Source organism: Tachypleus tridentatus, chromosome 6, assembly GCF_004210375.1.
Source record: "Tachypleus tridentatus isolate NWPU-2018 chromosome 6, ASM421037v1, whole genome shotgun sequence".
In the NCBI taxonomy this organism is placed as follows: domain Eukaryota; kingdom Metazoa; phylum Arthropoda; class Merostomata; order Xiphosura; family Limulidae; genus Tachypleus; species Tachypleus tridentatus.
Window position 1 is genome coordinate 126,213,316 of NC_134830.1, and position 19,716 is coordinate 126,233,031.

Here is a 19,716-nt window from a genome sequence, read left to right on the forward strand (position 1 = left end):
CGTGAATTTGTTCTCGGAAGTAACTCTCAGATTTCATTAAACATCATCAGTATCTGGTATACAAATTATGACAGTTTTATAATTGTTTTTTTTCTGTTGTGGTTACTTGCATAGAGCTGTAAACAAATTGAATACAACATGATTTTATTTTAAGTATAGAAATACATATATTTTTGTCTTATAGTTTCATATTTCGTTTGCATATTCTCTAGAACCTCCTTAAAGGATATCAAAATTTTTTAAGGTAAATTTTTGTTTTAGTTTTCATTTTCTCTACAACATCACTAACTCTAGTTACTATCATACAATGCAATAAAATAATTAAAATTAGGACATAGAAAAAAATACTTTTTAATTTTTTGTAGAATATTTTCAACAAGTTCCTTTCATTAAATTCATAATTTCATTGTATTTTCATTTTCACATATATTTAATTGTTAATGTTTCATTTATCTTTCTTCTCTTGCAACTTATTATTTATCTTGATACAAATCAACAGTGCCCTCAAGACATATTACAGTTCTTTGGGAGGCATAGGTAATCCTTGAGCAAAATTTTCTTTTAGTGTGTAATATCATAAGCCTTGAGAACAGATGCAAAGTGCAATAAAAATATAAAAATGTTAAACCCTTTAATTATGTAATCAAAACATAACTCGTACATAATAAGGAAGACCTAAGTACAGGCTAAACTCTAACTATAACATATTCAGGTAAGAAACAACCATAAATGCTGTAGTTAATCAAACAACCAGTAATACTATAATCAATTTCATGTATTTTGTGACAAAAATTTTTGCCACAGAATTTGGCACTGATTTCAAAGAACCATTGTTAGCTTACACTGTAGAATGCTACTAATTGTTATGTATGCATTTGTATGTAACATCTACATTGAAGGAATAAAGTTCAAACAAACCTGTAGAAGTTTGGTGTGGCAGTTGTCTGTAGTAGTTAGAATGGAATAAGCCAAAAGGGTATGTAAGTATCTTAGTGGCTAGATGTACCTCTACTCTACTACCTTTGTATTACTGAAGATACAGAGAGCCAAAATATAGGCTTTTCATAGCTTGTTGGTCATGTGACAGTACATCTGAAATTTTAAGTAGTTTTTAAAGATTTATTTTGTGATAAAGGACGTAAAACATGGATAAAATAATTTCAAAACATAATATGCATTATGATATTACATTCATTCACATACATTGATATGCAAAATGTTTAATTAAATGTTGAATGTGATATGCCGACCTGCACAGAAAAATGTTTAAAGAGACTCCCATTGCAAAAGGGTTAAAGATAGTTTACCTGAGTTCTTGTATGTAGAGCTTGTTGAATTTATAACTTGAGCAGTTTTGCTTATAAAGCTTGTTACTATTAATTTTATATTATCTTAATTCTTTATTTCAAAAGTAAAAATTGAAAATAATAGTGATATATCTCAGTTATGTGTCATATGACACAAGCTATAACCAATGTCAAAATTTGGCAAATTATAGCTTGAAGCATTACAGGGTAGTCATGTACATGTGAGTTGAGACAAGACTGTAGTTTACTTGCTCTTTTGAAACTTAGATTGCAAAGTACTCAAAACAAGAAATAAATTTTGTTAACCTCTAACAGGTGCCATGCCCACCTTCTGTAGCTTTAGAAGTTACACAACTTTCAACATATATGTATTTATAGTTGTAAGAAATAGTTTATTTTACAGTTTAATCTCTCAGTGGTTATTTTGAAATTGGTGCCAAGTTGTCATCCTCAGATAAATATAACTGTATGTACTATTGTTGGATGCTTTGTTTGTAATAGCATTTCAGTTGTTTCTTACAAAAGTGTGTTAGAGACAGTTAAATTTTATTTACATTTTACTTTAATATTCTAGTTAATTATGCATTATTTGTATTTTAAAATTTATATTTGTAAGGTTTTTTTGTTTTTTAAGTAACCAAATCTTCGATTTATTATGCAAGGCTTACGTCACCAAGCATATATGAATAATTTTAAGGTTTATCTACAGTTCTGTCACCCAAGGGTACCCAATGGCATGTGTAAACATAAATAAGCAGTGGTAAGAATCAGAAAGGAAAATAAAACATTTAAATTAAACTTTAAGCAAAAAGGTAGTAAAGAGATAATTTAAGATTAACCAATGAAGAAGTATAAGAGCTATTTCTGTTTCTTAATTTTAAGCATTTCGTTGCACTGTACATTGATGATAATTGCTAGAGTTAGTGATATGGTAAAGAAATGAAAAATAAAATATATAACCATATACCATAAAAAACTGTTGGTATTCATTTAGGAGATACTAGAGTTATGCTAGTAAAATATGAAAACTGTAAGATGCTAAATAGCATTTATCCTCAAAATAAAATCACCTTACAGGTGAACTATATCCAGAGCCTGAGTGCAAATAACTACATTAAATATTTTTTTTCTAGAAATAGTCAAAAATAAAGTTAAATATTTTATTTTTTTCAAACTACATACTTTTATGAAAGTTCTTGTCAAATTTTAAACAGTTTCATTCACTATTATTACTGGGAAGAAATTTAATGACAATTAATTAACCCACTTTGGTCTGAAGCACATTGTTGTTATGAGGTTAAAGATGTCTCACCCTAGAATTTGAGCTTTAGCCCTATAGAACTTATTGGAGTTTAGTTGAAAATGATTGCCTCAGGACTTGAGCTTTAGTCTTGTAGAGCTTGTTTATTTTGATTAAAGATAGCTCATCGTAGATCTTTAACTTTAGAAGAGCTTGTTGAGTTTAGTTTATACTGCCATCTTGAAGACTATGTTAAAAGTATGTTTCAACACTGAAAAATCAGTGAATAAGCAAAACATTTGCTTTGCTGTATAATTTTCTCTATTAAAAAACTTTTAAGTTATAATTACATGGGTGTAGGGAAATACAAAAATGAATTTATACCTTTTTAATCTTACTTTTTTATAATTGAAATTGCTCGGACTTTGTCAATAAAAGAAGTTATGAATTTTATATTTTGGTGTACTTATGTGTTAGGGAAAGCTGTTTTCAAGACTTATTCAGTGAATTAAACTGATGTGGATTTATATATAAGTATCTAGTTACTGATGATTTCTAGTTCAACTGTCACTTTTAGGTAATATTTATCCTTTCTGTAGTAATACATTTTACTCCTGTAACAGAAAAATGATACTGCCATCAAAACTATATCTGCAAACTCATCAATATTTATAGTTGTACTTGAGAATTAGAAATTAAATGCATGTAGGCAGCCATGGCCCAAAGCCGAATTTCTTACTAGAAGCATGTTGACTTAAACTCCTAATGTGAAATCTTTATAGGTAAAACATTAACATTTCTACTTCTTATGCTGATACTTGTTTCTGCGTATAATTAAATGTGAATTCGTATGGGAAATTTGGTTACCAGTCTTCACATGGAAGAATCTATCTAGTGGTCAAGTGCATTTTCCTTCCTGCATTAAAGTTTTGATAAACCTTAAAACATTTATCTTTCTGAACCACATTATATGTATAGGTATCATGGAATGTTTTTGTTAGCATAATGTGTGACTCAGTTAATTTTGCTTAGTTATTCTATGTGACATGACTGAGTTATTCCTCCTGCATTATAGCTTTGGAATAGCCGAATTATCCTGCACGAATTATAACTGTGGCATTCCCAAGTTATTGTACCTGAATTTTTACTGTAACTAAAGCAGGTTATCTTCCCTGAATTATAACTTAACCTGCTTGAACAGTAACTGTAGCAGTATTAAGTTACCTTACGTCATCTGTAACTGAAGAAAAACCATGTTATTGTATGTGAATTATGTACAGCCAAGTTATAATGCCTGACAACTTTCAGTATTACTGTGATATTTAACAAAAATTAGTTCACTGAATGAGTGAAGAAAACGTGAAGTTATGACAGTGATGAAACTTTCAAAAGTTTTGGAAGAGCTTACAAGAGAACCAAACTGTTGTGATACTAAAGGCAAACTGATGAAGTTCTAGACTTAAACAATCTTTAGTTTTTTATATGTTGTTATTTAATAAATATTGCTGAAACTTTTCATGGACTCTCAGTGGCATATGGTAAAACTAACTACTTAGAAATCATCAAGTCAGTGGTTTCTCCAAAAACGTTATGTGCAGTGAATTGGGTAGAGGACAAATTAGTTTCTCAATCATAACTGTGCAATTTGACAATAGCCCTGCAGTCATGTCCAAAGCATACCACTTGTTCCTTCTTAATTCCAGTGTTACATCTAATATACAAGTGACAGCTTCCTAGCAACTATTGTTGTGTTTATACTTGCTGATTTGCATTTGTAAAATATAATTCATCTGATGTACTCAACACTCTACACTCCTAAAGAAAATATAATTTTAAATAAAGTATAAAATTAAATTTATGGTCAGCAGCCATTTCACTGTAGAAGTTACGATTTCATGATGAATGTCTCAAGAGGCTTTATGTTTTAAGCTAATTGTATGGTCTGTTGTACTCAGACCAAGGAACTAAAATAAAAAAAAAGAAAATGTGTTGCAATGCAGGTGAAAGCTGTGCAAAACCTGTCATGAAACCTTTTGAAAAACCATAGTAAGGTCTATTTGAAATATAGATTGACTAGTATATGTTATGTGGAAATGTTGCCATATGGCATTGATATTCTTTTCATGTAAAGACCATTTAAATTACAGGAAAATGTTTTGAACTATAATATTCTTGTGCTTAAGTAGAAATATACTTTTATTTTTAAACATTGTGTACTGCATTCCAATACCAGAAAACTTATGCTTGTGTTTCAAGTTGGCATTTTTGTTTTGTATTTTATTAATTTGATAGAGTGAATATCACTATAAGGGGAGGTTGGAAGTTGGTAATAAAATAAAATTATAGTATTGTTGACAGCTTATTTGTGTGCTTTATTTTGTAATATATGCCATCAGGAAAAATATTTGATTGTACAAAAAAATTGGAGAATTATGAAATGAAAAGTTTGTGGTTAACCTGTAAATTCTTGATATTATTAAAAACTACTTTTCATTTTACTAAATACAAAATAATCCAGATTCTTCTCTGGATATAGTAAAGTTAAGCATCCAGTGTTTCAGATGCGTGGAACATTGAAACTATATTGACCAGAAAAGGTTTCCTAAATATAGGCAAGCATCACCTGTTTCATTTTTGTGTGGCTTTGAGTGTATTGTGCATGTAAACTGTTTATTAGAATTTTTTGCTATTCATTTAACTGATATTTTTGGAACTTGAGCATTGAGTAGTAATTTTTATTGGTAATCTGCCTTTGCTTTTTGTTTTACTTGAGTGCTATATTTTGTATAGTTCTTAGAATTTTATATTAAATAATAATAATAATATTGTAAATGATTATTAGATAAGAGTCAAAGAAAAATAAAGTTTATTCATGACAAAGGAATTTTTGTTAAAATGTAATAAAATAATGTTTAGCTCTAATTAAAAGTAATCTTTGTTATTAATTTATTTTTGTAATCATAGCTTTTTATCCTGTTCTGTTAATTGTGATTTGGCACTGTGTGCAAGTTTAATTTTTAAACATTTGAATTGACTAAGCTGGGGTAAAACTTCAGTGGTACTGATTATGAGGTAATACAATAAATATTAAAGTGCAGTTTAAACAGTTGACACATTAATCACCATAGTGCATAATTTAAGTGGAAAATCATGACCTTGCATATTCAAATGGTAGGAATGTTTGTAGAGTAGTTTCAATTTATTATTTAATTGAACTTAACAATTTGGGCTAATTCACTTAACCCTATCAGGACAGTGGCATTTTAAAACTAATTTGTATGTGAATTACCTAGTTGCATTTAAAATTTGACTTAACAACTTTGCTATTCATGTATGTCAAAGAAATTAACGCTATAATGTATTTTATAATTAGCTTTTTTATGTTATGTGAGTTTTAATTCCGTTATTTAAAAAGAAACATTAAAAAAATACTTAATCTGCAGTGCAGCTTTCTTGTCGCATGATTCATGATCTGTTAAGAAATCTCCACTTTAGCAGAAGCTGAGTGTAAATGCACAAGCTTGCCATGGATATAAACATCTAGACAACACATAAGATACAAAGTTTTATGACTATAGTCTCTGGGAAAGCAAACTAAATTTTCAAACCCTTGATGGATGCCATGCTCAGCTTCTGTACTTCACTGTGAGATTTACAACATACGTGTAACTAGTTGACACACAAGTGTATATTGTCATTAAAATAAGCTCAGTTTTCAGTATACTTCACAAATGGTTTATTATAATTTGGTTTGTAGCTTTCATATTGAAGAAGAGATAACTGCCTCTAGTATTTATGTTTGTGTAATTGACTACAGCACTTACAGTGCTTTCTTACGTAAGTATACTGTAGTTGGAGAGACAGTTAAACTCTATTTAGATCTTACTTTTGTATTATAATTAATTATGTATGTTTTAAAAATCATATTTAGATGGTTTGGTGATTTTTTGTAATTTTAACTTGTCATTTGGATTGTGAAAGCTTTATAAAGCAGATGGCATGTAGATGTGCCAGCTTGTGTAAGAAACAAATTTCTGTGAAGAGTCTGCTGAAATAATTTCATAAAAGCCTGCAGACTTCAGTTGACATAAATATAGCAGAAAAGACTAAGAATTTGAAAATAAATCATGAGTGAAAAGATAAAATTGTGAAATTATGCATATATGAAAAGGGTGACTAGTGAATTTCTTTGAAGAGTTGAAAGGTGAATACATATTTCTCTTTGTTAATATTAAACATTTCACTGAACTGTACGTTCATGATAATAGGTAGTTAGTGATGTGGTAGAGAAAATGAAAAATAAAATATAAACATTTACCTTAAAAAACTTCTGATATTAATTTAAGAGACTGTAGATGGGATTATGCAAATGAAATTTAGAAAATGTAAAATAAAAATGTGTTTTTATACTTCATATAAAAATCAATTTCCAGAGTCCGAGTGCAGATAACTATTTTAAGTAACGAATTTTTATTAGAAATAGAAAAACTTTTTCTGAAACATAATACTTTTTGGAACATTCTTCTCAAATTTCAAACAGTTCCATCCATTAGTTTTATTTTTCAAAGACAGTTCATAATATTTATGTATTTTTTTTCTAGGGATATGTATCAATGAATGCTGTGGTATTCTAATTATATATGCATTTTACTGTGTATTTTAATATTCCACTTGTTTTGTTTGGTACTACCACCTTCCTGTTTGGAAGAGTTATGTTGTGAAAAACATATAATTACTAATATCAACAATTTATATGGTTCTGTAAATCTGTAGGATTCTGAAGATGAAACAAGCAAAGATAGGGAAAAACAGAAAAGGATAGAAGCTAGCTTACGAGAGAGAGAAGAAGAGGTTCAGAGAACTTTATCGACTCATCTTCGTGAGCGTGATAAGGAAAGGGAACAACACAAACATGATGAGGCAGTTCAACACTTTAATGCATTGTTGGCTGATTTGGTAGGTTGTTGTTGTCAGTAAGTTTAAATGTTTTAATAATATTTCATTTGCACTCCTTAAAAAATAAAATAAAATAAAACTGCATGATTGTTTAAATAAAATGCCTAGATTACCAGAGAGGAGCAACAATAATTATAATATATAGAAATATAATTAGAACTTTATTAGGATTTTGTTATATTCTTTAGTTTAATGCTCTGGTACTACTATACTGTGTATGATTTTCTAATCTTTATTTGGTTATTTATGGCTCATATAGAAAGTTCCAGACAAAATCACACCCATTACATTATGTTCAACCTTCTTCTGGATTATCAACAACAAAAGATTTTGAGAAACATTTACTTTATTTCTACTATCTTATGCATCCTTTACTGTACATCTCACAAGGTTGTATTTATTTGCATTAAAAATATAATAAAACTTCTTTTTGTTTATGTTACACAATTTAGTATAGGTTAAAATCATAGCTAATAATCCATATTTTAATGGGAAATAACTTTTCTTAATTTTATAAAGCAGTATTATACAAAATCTGGATTTCCCCTGTTTTGAGATATGACATTTTCTTTAGGCAATTCCTTCTTGTCTATTTTATTCACCACCTCTTCAATAAGTAGGAAATTTAACAGAAATTACTCACTAAAATTGTCATTACTTAGACATACACACAAAAAAAAAAATATAGCTTTCAATTTTGTTTGGTTACAGAGCCATCATATAGAAAATCAGACCTCTTGCCAGCCTCACTTGTCACATCCTCTTTTACTTTTAATACTGTATTATGTATAACCACTAGAAAGCCAATGTTTTAATTTGTCACATGATGTATTATGTTGTTTTCTGAGTAAAAAATTCTCATTTTCTCTCTTAGTACAAGCTCCTTTCAATGGGAAAGATAAAACCAGCTTGGATGAACTTGTTATTGCTCTTGTGACATAATTAGAAAGCCAAAAAATTGTGTTAATTGTGGGAGATTGCCTGCTTTTTGCATGTTATTATTCTGCATTCTTTAGTGCATTATTTAATTAAATAACAATTACTTAGTGTATTACTACAATTAGTATAAAAAAGTAAGGCTAATTGTTGTTGACAGTAGAAAAAAGGTTTGGGCAAGTACTTTTTTTTCATGTTTATTATTATTATAAAAGTAATTAAATGTGAAAATATGGACCTCTTTAGGTTAGTGAAGGTTAGATTAGGTAAAATAAATAATAGTATACTGAAAATGCTTCACAAGATGACCATGCAAGCAGCTTGCAGTAGCTCATGGATAATGTAATATGATATCATAACTTGAGATTCACATTATCCAAATGATTTGCAACTTATAATGACATGAATAGTAGTGTTAGGTATGGTTCAAAGTGCAATAAAACAATAACATTTAAGCAAAATTAGATGTATACTTTTATGAATTTAAAACTACTTTGGATAAATAAACATATTTTTATGCTGCAGTTTGAAGTCATTCTAGTAAGAAGGTAATTTAGATTTTTTTTTTCAGTGGTTGCAAGATCTTCAAAATTCAATAACCTTCTATATTGTTATGGTAGAGAAAATAACATATATAAAGTTTTACTGAAAACAAACATTTGAAATGTATTTAAGAAGTTTTAGAAATTATGGAAATACAAGATTTTTGAGATGAAGAAAATAATTTTTTATCTTAACATGAAGATCACTGTTAAGGAGGTCCAGTAAAAATACACTATATGTTCATAGACAATGTTTTTATAGTTTATTAAAAGTACTTCACTAAAAAATTTTTTTTTTGTGAAAGATTAATCATTTTACTGAAAATTAGCCAGATTTTTGTGAAGATGTACATAATATATTAAAGGTTAGTAGTATAAAAGCTATAAAGACTTTAAATGAGTACAGAAATGTCACATGATCAATGATATTGATCAAGCCTGTGTTCAGAAAGTTAACAGTATAGGTTACAGCAATACGTTGTAAGTAAATTCCTTTCCTGATAGGTTTTTATACAGGACAATGGACAAATTGAACTAACGTTAACATTAACTTTTAAGTTAAAATTTTGTTGATTTCTGGATAAGACAAATCATTATAATTCATATACTCTTAAAAAAAAGAAACGGAAAAAGGCAAAATATGAGAAATTGTTAACAAGTTTATTCCGAGTAGTTCTGTATAACATGTGTGAAACTTTGCACATTCACTGCTGAACATCCAAAGTCTGCAAAGGCAAAGTCCACTGGATGTTGCGATCTTGTGCAGGCGTGGTCACACGAGGTCTGCCAGATAGTGGACGGTCACGAGTTGATCCATGTTGTTGGTGACGATTCCATAGCCTTGTGATAATGCTTGGGTGGACATTCACAGCTCTGACAACATCTGATCGAGATTCGCCTGCTTCCAAGCGACCAATGGTGTTGTTGCGTTGTGCTTCAGTCAGTCTTGGTGTAACTGTATTGCGTGTCTGTGGCTTACCACTGAGCTATGGAAACCGAGAACCTGTCACTTTTATAGGGATTTTGCACATGTTGCACTTGCAGACATGCAGATCTCTCAAACAAATTTATTGGACATGCATGCGTTTTGGCGAAAAATCCGATGTTTTCCTCCGTTTTCAAAGTGCACAACTTTTATTGTCATTTTGGTCTAACAATCAGTGCCTTAACACGTGTAACATCATATACTCTGAGCTTGTAATGTTATTACATATATTTCTCTTTAAAATAACAAAAATATCCCTTTCGCATTTCTTGTTTTGAAGAGTATAGTTTGTTAGTCAAAACGAGTATATTTCAGCAGTACCCTACTAGGTCCACATTGATTTTATTCTCGTATGTACTTATTAGTTATGTAAATTTAATGTTTACAGATCAGGAATGGATACAGTATAGTTTATAATGAAATTTTTAAGAGGCATGTGTAATCAAAACAAAGACATTATAATTTTTATTTTTGGTGTGGAACTGCATTATAGTAAACAAAGAATTGAGTATAATAAAACAGTTTTGGTATTTTGCCACTTTGTTACAGTCCATGTTGCTATTTACAGTCAGGTTCTGTTTCCTGACTACATCTTGACAATAATTCTGCAGTTTAGTTTTTAATATAAATCTATCTTGTCCAAAATACACCACTCCTCCCTCTAGGCTATCTATCTATAATTTATCTAGTGTAAGAGGACAAGTCTTAGCACCAGTATATAAAGTTTGTATGGAATAATGTAAATACCTATTTCTTTTATCTAGCTGTTTGAGTTGAATGGATAGGTCATGAAAATAACATGACTTGAGTTGCTTTTCCAAGTGGAGATCCTTTTTGAATATGTTTCATACTACTGTCTAGATGATATTGACAACTTTTTTTACTGAATTTTATACAAGATGCCTACTCTGTCTGCTACAGCTGGAATGCAACTTATTTCAGGTTTCTTTCTCAGTAGTCCTATTGCCCCAAGTTGATCCTTATATTTTTGTTTTCAAATTCCATGAAGTACAAGGAACATTCTTAATTCTCAGTCTTAACAAATCTTTATGATCTGAATGGATGAATATTTTGTATAAGAAAAGGTTGTTTCATACCTTTTTCAAAGAACTCATGTTTTGATAGCTTCATACTACCTGTAAAATTCCAAGCAACTTCAAATGTAGTTCTGATACGTGCACCAGCCCACCAAGACATCGTAGTGATGATTGACTCTTTTGCTCTTATGGACATACATAATGTCCCTATCCAAAGCACTGCCACGGGCATGTTATGTAACTTTAACCTTAAAAAGTGTGGTACTGAATAAATGTTCTGAGAAATGGATGTATATTGAAATAGCTAATTTCATAATCAATATTAAAAGTCATAAATGTTGTATATTAATTTTTAAAATAAATGCTCAGATAATTATTTTACTTAATACTGGTTACAGTCTGAGAACATATTTGTTTTTGTGTAATGTAATAAGCAAGATTTTTGTAATTATACAGCACCACATGTTTTTTGTGTACCTAAAACATATTTTTTATTTTAATCTAAAACATGAAAGGAAAAGACTTCAAAAAAAGAAGATTAATATATGCATATGAAAATGTAAAAATATAGACAGCATAGATGGTCCTTCTCATATTGTTATGGCTGATAGGTTCGAAACTCTGATGCGAAGTTGGCGAGAGCAAAGAAAGCCCTCAGAAAAGATCATCGCTGGGAGATGGTGGAATCATTAGATCGAGAGGAGAGAGAAAAGCTGTTTAATGAACACATTGAGGCCTTAAACAAAAGAAAAGGAAAAGTTCAGAGAACTGCTAGAAGAAACAACAGAAATCACTTTGACATCTTCATGGAAAGAGGTGGGAATTAGCCAAATTTAGATTATTATTAAAATGTTTGGAACTTTAATGAGCTTTAGTTTAAATTACAGGGCCCTATATAGTCATATATTTAGACATCATTCAGTAAAATGCGTACTGGAAAGAAACTGTGGATAATACAGTTTGCAAATCAGATGGCTAATAATCAGTTAAAACTATGTGACAGGGGATGAAGCATAATTTTATTTAAAAAATTAAACATTGAGAGTGGTATTGTAACAACATATTCTTTTTTTTCTTATATTAAATATGAGTTTTAAATTCTTTTATAACAAGTTCATTTTCACTACTGTGGTTTAAGCACTGAAAATATAATAATAAAAGGATTTAGTATATATTTTTTTCCAAAAATTGTATAGAATTGTTTATTTAATGTTCGTGTAGGAAACTTTTATACTGCATTGAAAAATTTGTAAAATAGATTTTTGAAGTGCATAGTGAAAACTATCTTCTTGCTTTAGTCAAATATGGTAATAACATGGAGTAATTTGCTTTCTGTGTGAAAATGGACCAAGCTTGGTCTAGTTGCTGGTGTTGGTCTGAGCTTTGAGGTGTGATGCCAGTATTCCTACTCTGCATATTCATTTGTAGGAACTTAATAAAGGTGACAGCTATTCATGTTATTTGGTTCAAAGAGTCAAACTAAATCCAGAATGAAGCAAGTTTTTTTGGCTGTCTACTCTATTTATAATGGCTATACCTGGCCATTTAACCTTTTAAATGGGGATAAGTTAAAGTGTACATGTCATTACCTTTTTACAGGATTAATTCAAAATTACACGTATAAATTTATACAAATAAACTTAGCCTCAAAGTTCAGTTAATAAATAAATTTTATTGCTATATGTTTTAATTTCCAAATAAAAAAGAAGGTATTTGAATTATCAGTCTTTTCTGTATCTTATGCCACTTGTTTGCTCTAAATTACACAAATTGGATAATCTTTTCTCCTCTATTTGAGCCTCTGCTTTTTGTTGCAAGTGACATACTTATAGATATTGCCAAACCATAATGTAAGTTTATAGCCTGCAGTTGTTTTGTTTTATGTTGATATAAGTCAGAAAGACCAAACCACTAATGTACTTTTCTGTTTAATATCATCTTCTAAAATGATACTACTTTCTTTCACCCAAAGCTATCTCAGTCTTGATCTGCCTACCATCTTAAGCATTTCTAAAATTTTAAACAGCACATCAGTCTATTATATCCCTTCCTTTTTTCACACCCCTCAGTGTGAATTCCCGTCTTTGGTGAGGAGACCTCCCAGGGAAGGTTCTGTTCTTTCAATTTACCTCCTCTGGGATCTAAACATCCTCCCAGTTGTTTGGCATGCATGGTGACCCATGAAGGGGAGGAGAGGATCCTAGTGGTTGAGGGGTCTAACCCAAACACACCACTTTGGCCTTGAATTCAGCTAGTCTACTTGGGCTAGGGTTAACCAAGTACCAGCATTGGATGTTCTCAACAGGTGTTGTGGACATTGTATCTGATGCTGGTGTTTGGGTATAGTGCTCACAACACCCTGGCATTGCTCTAGTGTCTTTGTTTGGCATTGTAGTGCATCCCTTAGTAGGGCTTCCATGGTAGGTGGAGTCAGTGGGCACCAAAACATTTTTTTATTATGGATCCTCCAAATAAAAACTTAAATAAAATAGTGAAAAAAACAGCCCATAGGTAAACGACCACGCCTTGAAGATTCTGAGCAGCAATCTTTATAATCTGTAACACCTGTACCTCATTTTTTTTATATTACATTTTCTTTTAGACAAACCTTCAGGGCAAATGTCTCCTTTTTTTATTCAGAAGGGATGAGAGGGACTTGCTGGCTCTCCAAAGTCAGTCAAAAAGCTTTGCTGTGGTGACATCCATATCTAAACACAGTGAAATTCTCTTACATTCGAAGGTAATTGGGGAATATACCCAATGACTTTACACCCCATGCTACTTTGAATTTGTCACGAGGAGTTACACTTTTAGAGGAATTTAAAGAACATCCCTGAGTTGGAGATTCTTGCTGGTCTCTCCACACAAGGAGTTTCTGCAGTGAGGCATATCTCCACTTGCAAAGATGGAATTATGATGCTGTCCAATATTCTCATTTTAACATTTACATCACTGCAACCATCAAAACAAGTTATCTTAATTCTAAGGTATAGCCATATGTTCCAAACCCTCTCAGATGTTTCCAGTGTCAGCTGTTGTGGTCACTGGAAGATGTCATGTTCTGGTTCCTTGACGTGTGCTCATTAAGGTGGCAAGGACCACGATGCTTCCAAGCATGAAACAGACCCTCATTGCATCAATTGCAATGGCTCTTACCCATCCTACTTTCGTTCTTGCCCTAAGTGGCTGGAAGAAAAAAAGGTGCAGAGTTTGAAGGCAGTTCAAAACATTACTGACCCTCAGGCTCGAAAGTTGCTGCTGCACTTCATTCCACTACTACATTGGAGTGCAGACAGATCTCTCTGTGCCTCCAATAGAATCGTTCTCAAACCATGTGAAAAGTCTTTTGACCTCCACAGTCAACAAAGTTGATGAATCAACATCAACACCCATCTCTGTCCCTGACGTTCATTCCAGCAAACCATAAGATCCACTTCCTTTGGTTCCTGGTATGGGCATTTCCTCAATTACATCTTTTTCTTCCACCCCAAGATGCAGAACAATCATTCCCTCATGTCCTCAGTTGCTGAAATCCTCTTCAGCATTAAATCAGAATTAAAAACTTCTTAAAGCTGAAGTGCTGTTAAAGGTTTTGAAATGTCAAACAGAAATGTTTAATTTTAGAATGCATGTGTGTTTTCATTGAAATCTATCAAAGAGTAAAATGGGTATATTTTCTGAAATAAACTCATTTTTAAGAGACATTTTGGTTCAACATTTTGTAACGAATTATGGTAGCTGATGAGTTGTATTAATATCTAGGTCAAAGAAGATGATTGAAGAATCAGAACAACATTTAATAGACATAGAAACAGTTCTTCAGGTTGGTTGATATTCATCATTTATTGTTTAGAAGTTAGTATTACATATCACATGTAAATAAGAACATTTACTAGATGTAGAAACAATTCTATAGGTTGGTAATACACATAATTTCTTTGTAAAGTTGTGATTACTCCTGTATATCATGTAAATAAGAACATTTAATAGACATAGAAACAATTCTACAGGTTGATGATGTATATCATTTATTGTGTAAGGTAGTTAGTACTACAACATCTCTTGTAAGTAAGAACATTTAATAGAAACAGTTATAGAGGTTGGTGATATACATAGTTTATTGTGTAAAGTAATTGCTACTACAATATCTCATGTAAATAAGTTTTGGTTTTTTTTAAGTAACGAATGTTTTGATATAAGCATAAAGTAAACAAGGAAAGTTTAATTTTTATCGAAGCAAGTTATAAAATTAAGTTTATATAAAACTGATAAACATTCAATGCTTAAATGTTTCTGAGAAGTGTCTTAATCTGTAAATGATGGTATATTTGATTGTAATATCAGTAGAATTCATTATAGTTTTCTGCTTGTAACCTTTCAGAAAGACAAGCGTTATCTCATCTTAGATAGTATATCAGACGAACGACGTAAACTTCTCATGGCATACATTGAAGATCTTGATAGACGTGGTCCTCCACCTCCTCCTACTGCGTCTGAGCCTTCTCATCGTTCTAACAAGTAGTTTGTATTTTATTCTGTTTTTAATATACTTCCAGTATGACTATTATTTCATTTTATGACTAAAATAAACATCTAAAGATAAACTAAAATGGTTGGAGCCTGTCTTCTTACTGTACTTTTTACAAGTTTTATGCAGTTTTATTGTCTTCTTTTGTAAGAAAACTCCTGCATATTTTTGCAAGTATACTGTTGATAATGAGATTGGATGTACGTAATAAACTATTATTCCTTCAGTTTTGCCATGAATAAAACTTACTGTCAAGGTTTATTTGTTTATTGCTGTTTTTTTAACACTAACTTTCCATCTGAGTCTTACTTTTCAATAGCTGCAAATTTTAAAAAAATATTTTTAGAATGATAAAAAACTTTTAGATATAGTTTAGCTTATTATAAATTGTTTATACTGAGAAAACAAATTGGTTGTTTATTAAGTAACAGGTTGCACATGAACAAATTAAAAAAATCTATAAAGTTTTGTTGACCACAATCATTTTTATAGCTATTCCATCTTATAAACTTTAATTTAAGAATTTTAAGTTAATTAATCAAACCGGGAATAAGTTCTTTATGTTGCATTAAGAATTTATTTCTATATGTGTGAATAAGAAAGTGTTGATTACACAAGAAAAGTTTAAAACAGTTACACTTTGAGTTGTATTTGTTTGCAATCTAACTGTATGATTGATGTATTTTTACAGTTTACTGGCTTAAAAACATTGCAGCTGATTAGGTACTACTAACAATCTGTTTAACAAAAGTTAAGTGAACTGGCATTTTAGTACTGATTGTATTTTGAAAAGTTTAAGATAAGAAGAATATTTTTTGTCATTCTTCCAGTGAACAGTATGAAATAATATATTTGTAGAATAAATTGCAATACACATAGACTGCAGTCCACCACAACAGAAGTAGTGGTTCGCTCTGTTCCGAGGCTTTTGATGGGTAGAATTTTTTTAAAGTTGTCTTCCTATTAATCTACAACAAACCAAAGAATTGACTATGACCCTCTTTTTCACTAAAATTCAAAGTAGACAGTGACCAGTGTTTTGAAATGCTGTTTCTGTCTACCAGTGGAGAGAGAGAGAGAGAGAGTATTAAATATGTATGTGTATAGCATGGCAAACGATAATTATTAATGTAACATTTATTGTAACACAATAAAAACAAAAAAAATAATGGTATTCAAAATCTCTTGTGGGTTATAACTAAGGCAGTACACTAACAGTACATTGTCTACTTTTATCTTTCTATTGTGCAAAATAGTTTTATTATGGAACATTGTTCTTTAAAAATTTGTTTTTGTGCTATTAAACATATTAGACTTTTATCTCATTCTTGTTAACTAGATTTTCTTTTGAATTGCTAGACCACAACCTTAAAAATAGTTTAAATTGGAATTTTCTGCCATTTTGACCTGATTTAACCAGGAACTTTTCCTCAGTTCTTTGAGGAGTAAACTTCACTGTATTATTTAAAAAGTACTGTCTGAATTATAACTGTGGTGCATAAGACTATTTGAATTAGTTATATAACAAGAAGTTGTTTTACTCATTGGATATTCAACTAAGAAGAAAAATTGGTGAGTCCTGTTAATCAGGTTTTATGAAATAAACCAAAATATCAAATCAAGAGCCTAGGTTTCTTATGTGTGCATAAAAAATAAAATGATATACATGACATTTCTCTCCTGGGACAATCTTGTAAAGAGCTTTGGTGAGACAAAGTGGTTTAGGATCATTAATTTTGAAAACTACCTACTCTTTCTGTCACATTAAAACCAAATTCTAGAATATGCTTTAATAACTGTATTCTGGAATTATACTGTTAAAACCTAGCTTCGTAAAAGATGCATTAACCCTTTAGTGATGGATTGCGGGTGAAAGGCCATGTCATCATTTTTGTCGAGTTGCATTCAAAATTTTATTGAATTACTAGTTTTTCAACTGATGTCAGGTAAGTTTGGAATCAACCTGCATATCATAATTCAAACTTTAATATTATATATGAAATAATTTTTTAATTTAAAATTAAATATAGATTTTAGTGAATCACGTGGTATGTTAAAAGCAGCACTGGTTAAAATTAGATGTTTGTTATGTCAAAATACTAATTCCATAGTTTTGTAGAAACTAGGAACTCAAATTACTAATATTAACAAGCTAGAATATCAAATAAGAACTTTATATTTTTTTACTTTGCTGAGATATGACTTGTGTACTGAATCAAACATGGTAATTTCATTTACCTCTTTCCCAAGCATGGTTTTCGTCATCATCTTAATCTTCGAAAAACTTCCACTTCTTTCAATCCACAGTTTCAATGAAGTAGGTTGTGTCTTTAGTCTTCTTAAGGTTTCATATTTTTTTTAGACTTAAATACAGTTTAGTTATTAAGCTTAATAGATTAAGGGGAATTCTATGGTACCAGTACAGTTATTTATGATTTTTTGATTATTCAACAGTATATATATAAAACCTTTAAAAATTTTGTTTCACATCTTTCATGTATGAAATTTTAAAAGGCTTGGGAACTTGTGCCCATCAGCAACCTAGTTCAAAGACCAAAGCTAGAAGAAATAATTATTTGTTTTACTTCTTTATTTATTATTCTATATTTTAAGAAAAATAAAATTTTTCACTTATTTCTTAACAGTAATAATCTATATACATGTATATAATGAATAATAATTTAAATGTTACTATATAATACAAAATACTAGTCCTCTAAAACACAGCCAAAACAAGGTCAGTTTTACATCAACACACGTTATTTATCTAGGCACCAATAGAAGGTTAATATAATATATATATGTATAAAATATTATGAGACTTAAGCTACTTAGACTAAACATTTATATCTTCATGTTATAATATGTATTCATTATAGCATGAAAAAAAAAATTTCCTTTTTCTTTATGATGGTTACAAGGTCAGTGAGTTGACGGACTCTACATAGTTAGAGTATAGAATATAACATAAAATATTAAGTCTTACTGAAAACACATCCTCTGCTGGTACAGTAGTAATAAATCTGCAGACTTACAATGCTAAAATCAGGTGGGGTTTGATTCCCCTCAGTGGGCTCAGCCGATAGCCCAATGTGACTTTGCTGTAAGAAAAGTATATACATACACATACTGAAATCAGATGTTTGAAATGTATTTAAGAAGTTTTAGAGCTTACACAAATAATATTTGAGATTTTTGTGATGAAGAAATCTTTTTGCACTTGGACTAGTAATGAAACAGACTTGATACTTTTACAAACAAATCTTTAGTAAAAGTATTTGATTAAATAAATTGCATTTTTATATGCAAAAAAATTTGTAATTTTTACTAAAAGTCTGCTAAATTTTGTGACAGTACATGTACGCTTACTGTGTCAAAAGTTATATTGTAAATATATTAATAATGCTATTCTGGATTTTAAAATGATAAAACCCAACTATAGTAAAGATGTATTAATGATCCTATTCTGGATTATAATTTTGGAAATGGGATTTATAAACCATGCATTTACTGTAATAATTCTCCTGTGTTTTTTATACAAGAAACAGCAGTGACTGATTTGGTTTATAATCATCACCAAATTATGATCATGGCTAATCTAATTCTATATAAAAAATGGTTAGAAGTACATAATATAAATCAAGACATAGGAAACAAATTTATTAGAATACGGCCATTCATCATGTGCAATAATATTCCACAGCTTTCACTGACCTGAAACAACTTAGGTTACTTATTAGTGAGTCAGCAGTAGCATTAAAGGCTTATGACTGAAATTTTTAGTTTTATTCCTGTGGTTGTTAGAAGACAGACAAACCAGTAAAGAGCTTTGAGCTTAAACAGAAAATTCATTATATAAAAAATTAAAATGATTATAACCATTATAACATATGATATTAAGGAAACTGAAATGAGATCTTACACTCCCTTTATAAAACCTATACTCTTTTAAAATGGTTTCCAAAACCATATATTTTGTCCAGTCTCAACAAATAAAAGCTGTTGGATTAAATTTGCTTAATAACTAATATATTCCAGATATTCTCACTGCAGCGATCCCTATTTTGATTTATAAATTCTCCTTTGATTTGGATGGCCCAGTATGGCCAGGTGGGTTAAGGTGTTCAACTCGTAATCTGAGGGTCATGGGTTCAAATCCCCGTTGCACCAAACATGCTCCTCCTT

The 19,716-nt window shown here is 30.3% G+C and overlaps 1 pseudogene across 1 annotated transcript in view; it reads left to right on the plus strand.

Moving 5' to 3' along the window:
* The window catches only part of LOC143251723 (transcription elongation regulator 1-like), a 40,697-nt pseudogene extending 24,907 nt beyond the window's left edge, over positions 1–15,790 (plus strand). The window contains exons 6-10 of the transcript XR_013028646.1: positions 7,321–7,503; positions 11,615–11,819; positions 13,350–13,423; positions 14,766–14,826; positions 15,385–15,790. The product of XR_013028646.1 is annotated as a transcription elongation regulator 1-like (transcript). The remainder of the gene's footprint in view (positions 1–7,320; positions 7,504–11,614; positions 11,820–13,349; positions 13,424–14,765; positions 14,827–15,384) is intronic.
* The last annotated feature ends 3,926 nt before the right edge of the window (positions 15,791–19,716 follow it).